General features: G+C 32.9%; 1 long non-coding RNA gene across 1 annotated transcript; it reads right to left on the bottom strand.

Moving 5' to 3' along the window:
• Positions 1–4,950: 4,950 nt before the first annotated feature.
• On the bottom strand, positions 4,951–8,696 carry LOC127148414 (uncharacterized). The gene is made up of 3 exons (XR_007819405.1): positions 8,582–8,696; positions 7,612–7,834; positions 4,951–5,598 (listed from the first exon to the last, which is right to left on the bottom strand). It is a non-coding gene; the product is annotated as an uncharacterized LOC127148414 (long non-coding RNA).
• Positions 8,697–8,902: the final 206 nt, after the last annotated feature.

Genomic DNA, 8,902 nt, shown 5'->3' on the forward strand with positions numbered 1-8,902 from the left:
ACACGATCTTTTATTTTTTTTACACGATTGTTTACTTTTTTACACGATAGTTTACATTTGGCTATTCCAATCTAAATGGTTTTTTTTCCAGATTCTTTATGCACAATTTTTTAGATTTTGCTATTTTTTGTACACGACGTAAAAAAAAAGAAATACGATGGAAAGAAATTGCAGCGAAAAAAAAAGAAGAGGAAAAGTAAAAAGACGATGGAAAAGTAAAAAAAAAAAGAAGAGGAAAAGAAGAAAAACGATAAAAAGATTAAACGACGTAAATAAAAAATTGAAAAATAAGAAAGATAATGGAAAGAAATTGCAGAAAAAAAATAGGAAAGAAGAAAGAAGAAAGACGAAATCGCATGAGGAAGATGAATCGCAAAACAAATATGGAAGGGAAAACTTGAAATATTTAAAATATGGTTAACTTTATGGGCTTTGTTATACGGGTCGTAAATAGTTTGATGTTTTGTTACATTTATGTAAGTTTCCCATTAATAATTGTATCAACTTAAACTTTATAGATTAATTTTAGGGAAATTTTCATAAATATAACAAACTACTAAAATATTTACACTCGTGTAATAAAATCTATAAAGTTAGTCATTTTTTAAATATTTCAGGTTTACTCTTTCGCCTTTATTCTCTTCTCCGCTATGATTTTTCTACCGTCTTTCTTTCTTTCCTTTTTTTTTTCGCTGCGATTTTTTTCATCGTCTTTCTTCTTTTCCTTTTTTTTTTTTTTTACATCATTTAAATTTGGGTAACCAAATCTGATTTCTTTCTATCGTCTTTTTTCTCTTTGTGTTACGTCGTTTAAATTAGGGTAACCAAATCTAAACGATCGTGTACCAAAGAATCTTGAAAAAAATAAACAATCGTGTAAACAAATCTAAACGATTGTGTATCAAAAGAATCTTGAAATTTTTTTAGCCAAATCTAATCGACTATGTACCAAATTTTGAAAAAAAAATCGTTTAAATTTAGGGTAGCTAAACGATCATGTAGTTAAATGTAAACGACCAAATCTAAACGATCGTGTAACCAAATGTAAGCGATCGTGTAATCAAATTATACGATAAAATTGAAAAAAATAAATCGTTTAGATTTTTCTATTCAAATCTAAACGATCAAATTTAAATGATCATGTACCAAACAATAGCCAAATATAAATAATCATATACCAAATATATTACGCGCGTGATATTTCTTTATCTGTGGAGGAGAATATCCTTTGGCTTGTGTTTATTTTGATTTTTTTATTTTATTATTGAATTGAGTTTGTAGATTCTAAAGAAATATGAGAAAAACCGTTCAGACATGGCTTGTTTGGTAGTTTTGAAGATGAACTCTATAAGCTGTTGTCTGATTATTTGACCCATTCTTGTATTGCAGGCTTCGTGAATTGAAACAGTTTGATGAGTACTTTTGTATGTTTATTCATTTTGTGAATGATGTTCTGTATTTAATTGTTAGTCCTTGAATTTGAGGTTGCTACATTCACAAATATGAATATGTATTTAGTGGAGGAACTTTTTGTTGTACATATACATTGGTTATTAATCACGATCTTATATATTATCTTTATATTTTTTAGTTTTCACTTACAGTTGTTGGTTGTTTATTTAATTGCATTTTATTATATATAATTCAAGCCAAATAATGTCGGTTTTGCCATCATAAAAACTAGTGTAAATACGACATTAAATGTGTCTTTAATGTCGGTTTAAAAATGACATTAAAAACATCTTTAATGTCGCACTACAAGAGACGGGGGTACTCCCGACGCCAAAAAATGTCGACAAAAATGAAAAGTACGTCGGAAAAGGATATCCCGACGTACGAAACGGCGTCGGGAAGAATGTCGGGAGAAAGGCGTCGGGAGAGGCTTTCTCGATGCCGTGTTGGTACAGCATCGGAAAAACCTCTTTTTTGACGTTTTTTTCTCGACGTTTCTTTACGTCGGGAATTCCTTTATATATATATTTTTAAATATTTTATTTCTACTCTTTTCCTTATAATATTTTGCTTAAACATTCACAATGATGTTCGAATTGTTCAAAAAAATTTCCCGACGTTTTGGATTAAATTAAAATAAATTAAGATATATACAAACACAAATTAAAAAAATAGAATCTTTATGACATCTTTAATGTCGGTGGAAAAACAACATTAAAGATATCTCATAAACGACATTAAAGATATCTTTAATGTCGGTTATCCATCGACATTAAAAATTAACCGACATTTAAGGCCTTCAATAACACCTTCAAAGATGTCGGTTTATAACCGACATTGAAGGCCTTTAATGTCGGTTTGTAACTGACATTAAAGATGTCTTTAATGTCGGTTATAAACCGACATTAAAGATGTCTTTAATGTCGGTTATAAACCGACATTAAAGTCCAACCAACATTAAAGACCTTTAATAACGCTCACAAAGATGTCGGTCGCCAAGTGACATTGAAGGCCTTTAATGTCGGTTTTAAACCGACATTAAAGGCTAGGTTTCTTGTAGTGCGACAAGGTTGATTAAGCATTTTTTGTATTTTCCATTATGGACCTTTGGGTTTTTTTTTTCAGTTTCGAAATTTTTTATACAACGTAAATATTTTGTCGTTTTGTTATATTTTTTAAAAGACCCCTTAACTTCATGAGTGTATTAGTTTAGATCTTGAACTTACACTATTACATCAATTTAAACCCGACCACAATTATGTTTTATTTGAATACGGTTATGAAAGTTGGGGGTTTAAATTGATACAATTATTAGTTTAGAGTTTAGAGTCTAAATAGATACAAGAGAAATTTTCATAAATATAACAAACCGGTAAAATATATACGACCTATATAACAAAGCCCATGAAGTTAGCTATTTTTTAAATATTCCAGGTTTGCCCTTCCGTCTTTCTTCCCCTCTTCGTCTGTTCCATCGTCTTTCACTCCCTTCTTTTTTTGTCCAAGATCGTGTATCAAATATAAAAGTTAGCTATTTTTTTTCAAACTTTTATTTGGTTGTTCAAGGTCATGTACTGAATTTAAGAGACTGAAAAAAAACGTTGTTTAGATTTGGGTAGTCAAATCAATCTAAACGATTTGTATAAAAAAATCATAAAAAGAATCGTTTAGATTGAGATAGCCAAATCTAAACAATCGTGTACAAAAAAATAAACGACCGTGCAGACAAATTTAAACAATCGTGTACCAAAAGAATCTTACAAAAAATGGTTTAGCCAATCTAAACAATCGTGTACAAAAAAATAAATCTAAACAATTGCGAAACCAAATCAAATGATCGTGTACATAAAATTTAAAAAATAAATCATTTAGATTTTGCTACCTAAATCTAAATGATTGTGTAATTAAATATAAACGATCGTGTAATCAAATTAAACGATCGTGTACAGACAATTTAAAAAATAAATTGTTTAGATTTGACTATCCAAATCTAAACGACGAAATCTAAATGATCGTGTACCAAACAATAGCCAAATATGAACGATCGTGTATCAAATATATTACACGCGTTGTTGACGACGTGGTTGACGAGACATTTTTGGTATTTTCCATGGTGGACCTATGAGCTTTTTCCATTTTCGGAATTGTTCTATACATTGTAAATATTTTATCACTTTGTTATATTTTTTAAAAGACTCCTAAATACAATCACATAGTTTAGAGATATAAATTGATACTGGTCCAAAAGAGTTCATTGTGTACCATAATATGATTTGTATTTTGTGTCTTTAGAAATTGCAATAATGAAAGAAATAGTTTCATATGAGTTATTTGATTGATTTTGGGTGTGGGATTTACTAACAAGAAGTACATGTTTGACATCTAAAACAAAATGCAAAATTGAAATGTATAAATACACTTATATTTCACGAACAAGTGAAAATGAATCATAAAGAAAATCGCGACTACTACTTAAAGGAAAGTCTAGAGAAACCTCGACGAGCTAAAGTATCAACATCTTGCTTTATTACTAATAAATATAAAAGAAAACCGTCAAAATAGCAAAATATTGGATAGCAAACAGAAAAATAGCAAATCCAAAAAATAATTTGATTTATAGCAAAACCGCCTGCTGGATAATTTTTCTAAATTTTTTTTGCCCGAGTATATCCCTTTACAATGGAAAATTCCTCGAACACAGATACAATGTAGTTGTATAAGTAAAAAAATCAGGCAAAATACCACAGAGCACAAATACAATGTAAACATATTTACTCTTGATAAATCTTAACTAAATCAAAAAATATTCTCTTATTATAGAAGATTGCACTAACATCTGACATCATATAGCTACTCGCATTAGGAGCAGGAGGAAGATCAACCACATCATCTTCATAAAACAATTCCAAAATCTATCACAACAAACTCTCATCAAATTCTCTATAAGGAAAAACACATACGGTTAGCTTTCAAAAACAATAAACATTAAAGGTAGGTGTTTGTATGCAAGTAAGTCGGCACGTACGTCTATTTACAATTACTCAAAATAACTACCCCTTACATTGCATGCAACATTCCTTGCCACATAGAGGACAAAGACTGCATTTGTTGTCTATTTGAAAGAAATATCACATTATTAAGCACTCAATTAGTCTTGATCTTCATTTCTTTATTTAAAAATAAATTAGAAATGAGGCAACATTTTCATACCTTTGCTTGAGGAGCATAGTAAAGAGTAAATATTAGAACTACATGAATATGCAGTTGGTCTTTGTGTCACGCCTCGTCCCTAAATGCCACAATATGCAACCAAATTGGGGGGGGGGGGGGGGGGGAGGGGTGTGCCACCCAGACATTCAATGCATACCTCACGCGAGATAGTCGCCAAACACCTAATGAGCAGAAAAACTCTTCTATTTGTCTCTTCGTGAAGCTCTTCCATTTGAGCCTTAGAGACCTTCAATCTTTTACAACAGAAACACTTAAGAAATAACATAGTAGAATAACTTGAAACTCCTTCTCTTTATTAACTTATTGCTTACAGAAGTACAAGTTTAAAATTGACAACTTTGCTTTATGTAAAAATAAACCTAACTTTGATATTCTCACATCCTTCTTCTTCCCACCAAGGTGCAACACACATTTCTTCCTTCATCCACCGCCTAATGCTACTCTCTGTAGCGGTGGTTAGGGGCATCAACTTCGTTTACATCCTTTTTCCCTTTTGTCTTCTACAATCCAACCCAAGGACAGTCACCAGAGTCTTCATTTACTTTCTTCTCTACTAAATGCTGCTTCTTGTAGCGGGTACCTAGAGGTGTAAAGATGGGACTTCCTCCTCTGCCTAAGTTGCCCAACTACCTCTTTTAGCAAACTGCGTTAAGGGCTAGCTTCCCCTAGACTCGACTCTTTGGCTCTCTGACTCACTGGGTTAGGCCTCACCAACCTGGATATTGCATGTGCCTTCCTCATGAGTCGGGTCATCCACACTAAGGAGCTATTCGCTTACCAACGTACTCCTTAAGCATATGATCAAATGTCATGGTTAGCGCACCTTGTAAGACTATGGAGTACCTCTGTCTTCCCTCCTTAACTAGGCTACAATGCCTCAGAACCATCATGCACATGGACTCAATGTTAGACAACCTAGGGAGAGGAAACACTTAAAACATAAGTCAACAAACTTAGCAAGCGACGATTTTAAGAAAACCTTTTTGCAAAAATACATAGAATAAAAAAATGATAATAATATCAAGCCACAATAGATAAAGTACGTCGCATCGAATAGTTAACACACATCATGATCTAAAATAGTTCAATAATCACACGAGCACTACAACAGCATACGCTGAAATCATTTCACAACAAGCATAATTTTGAATCCTGGGTATTTTTCCCTCGCCTAAATCTGGGATTCACTCTCACGGCCAGTATCATGCGAGTTACCTAAGACTTCCACCAGCGTCCCGCCACTTTCATTTATTCTCAGATCTGGAAGTCATGCAACCATCATTCCATCAACGTTTTACTTGGACTTTACACAGCGAGCGTTATAACACCATACGCTAGATTCATTTCACACAACCACGCGAATACGATAAGGGAACAATAACTCACTGCTTACCCTCAACATGGATTACCATAGATTAGTGAAATATCTTATAAATACAACCACAGAGAAAAGAATACTCAACTTATAACGTTTATAGAACATCATTTTTCCATAATCAGGATCATAACAATAGTTTAGAAATCACACTAGAATCTGATTAACCATTCACAACCGTTTATCAATCACGCTTTATCACATTCCGAAGAAAACTCATATTCATGAAAAACATTTAACCTTTTGCTGAAGAACATCCATATCTCACGCTTATTTTTAGAAAATATTTATGAAATGAGATTTATCATAGGTAACGCTTGTAAATCACATTTATTACTTTCAACAATGCTTGTAAAACGAAACAGCGTAAACAATGTAGCATTCATAATAAAACATATAGTTCATCTTGTCACCCATAGAAGATACTTAGCCTCAACTTCTTCCTTCTCGGCTTCTGACTTTCTTCCTTCGTCCACTGGTTGAAGGAACCATTCGTTCAACATTCAGAATCTTCTCCTCTTACTTTCATCAGAAAACTAGAGTCTCTTTTTGTAGAAAACTCCCTTTTTCTTTTCGTTTTCTACCCTATTGCCTTTCACCTTCAAGGGTCACTCCCATGCTTTACATGTGTCATCTTATTAATGCACTATGTTATGCTACCAATCAGAACTTGACATGTAACCTAATCGTTAATGACAATTTGACTTTTCCTTGAGACACACACCCTATTGCTTTGTGAAGTCAAACTCTTAATTGTTTGACTGTCTTTTTCTCTTTCTGAAAAGTCACCATTGTTTCCTTCCCCACATTCGAGTTGTCATGTCGCTTGACAAGACATTTATTTCCTCATCTCAATCTCTTAGGAGCATGCACTTCTTCTCGCAGTATCCTTCTAAACGCCTTGCTCTTCGCTCCCAATGTAATGCCTTCCTCGCTAGTTACCCTTATCGCGTTGTCTACCTTCACGTGATAGAATCTTGGTTTACGCATTTCTCTTTGCGTCATCCCACTCTCTTTTTGCATCCTTTCTCTCAGGACTTCTCATTACTTATCTGAAATCAATCTTCCAGCAAAGGTCATTTTTCTTCTGGATCAGGGCCTAACACTTTGTCTTCCAAAACCTTTGAACAGTCATCAATAACCATGACCCTCTTTGGATAATGTGAACCGAATTGGAAAACATTCAACAACGATTTCTTAGAACCTACCAAATCCTCCAACCTAAGCATCGGTTTCAAGTTCTCAAGAAAGAAATGTAAGAAAAACAACAAGATTACTCTCTTTTCCTACAAATAAAATGAAAATACATAATTTTCAATTAACATACTATTAAAAGAAAAATCCTACAGTCTCTAAAAAATATTAAATTTCAAAACACCTAACAATTTGCAAATTTTAGGTTCACAAGTTAGGTTTCAGTTTCAGTGTCAGTATTAGCCATCAGGTAACACAAGTGAATCTACGACTCCTATCAATTAGGTGTGTACCAAGGCACAAATGTATAGAATCAATAGCTTCCACTTCAAAATAGGATTATTATTAGGTTTTTTTACCTGATTTGACACAAACAACATGATGAAGAAGCTACTTTGTTTAAATTAGGTGTGCTTATAGATCAAGAAGCCTCCACATTTCTAATGCATAATCTCTTTCAGCCATGGTACATACATAAACTTCAAATCACCTGTGACCCGTAGAAATTAAATGGCTCCTTAAATCTTCTCATGCAGAACATAACCTCAGAAGAACACTGATATCGCGAATACTAGTAATTACCTGTATGAATCTCATATCAAACCAGGTTTGTTAGTAGGCACAACATCATACAATTCAATGAAAAATGGTTATGAAATCATCTTTTTCATATTATTTAAGTTTGTTAAGTTTGGTTCTTGGATTAAGGTTAAAGTATATAAACATTTTGCTTATTCAAAAGAGAACACAAAGTGAAGACAAATTAAACCAGGCTACCAATGAAGACTCGTATATCTCCTTTAACCGTTTAGAGATTTAAGTTAGATGTGTACTATATTCAGATTTCTTTCGAGATTTATTCATTATAAGAGACTCAAAATTTCCCAGTTCTAATCTTATCTAATGAAATTGGTAAATCTAGATGAAATGCCTAAAATGATTCCAAGAATAATTATTAGGTCTATTAATTACAAATAAACTTATTGGCACAACAGTAGTAAATAAATAGCATCATAATTAAAATCGTATCTCAAAATCAGTAGGTAAGCACTAATTCAAAGAAAACTTGAGAAAATTAAACCTTGCTTGCATGTAGGCATTTTTGTTAGATATTGAATCTTGGAAAAACTCTTCTCGACTCACTTAAGAAACATTCATAGAAACACAAGATACGACAATCAAGACCAAGGGCTACTTGGGTTGCTTGAGCGGACTCATAAACTCATGAGAGAACCTCTTACGCAATTGAGAATGAAAAAAGAGAAGAATGATGGGACATCTTCCTATTATTGTAAACCACCTTGCTGGTGAGGTGAAGAAGGAATATACCTGTTCTTCCTTGGACGATTTTGTCGGAGCTATTTGTCCCTTGGGCAGAAAAGAACATAAGGGAGAAGGGAATTCGTCAGAGATACTCGTCATTAAGGTTATGGAGGAAATTTAGAGATATAGAGGGGAGAAAGGTAAGGAAAAATTGAGGGATAACTTTTTAGGAGTAATTTTTAGAAATATAGTTATTTTCCAAACTATTGACAAAAATAGAGTAGGTTGAGAAGAAATGGTAAATATAGGGTATTTGGGCAAACTATTGTAAAAATATAGGGTGATTTTGGATTTTTCAATGGAAGTCGTGTACCCGTACACGACTTC

The sequence above is a fragment of the Cucumis melo genome, chromosome 3 (genome assembly GCF_025177605.1).
Source record: "Cucumis melo cultivar AY chromosome 3, USDA_Cmelo_AY_1.0, whole genome shotgun sequence".
NCBI lineage: Eukaryota > Viridiplantae > Streptophyta > Magnoliopsida > Cucurbitales > Cucurbitaceae > Cucumis > Cucumis melo.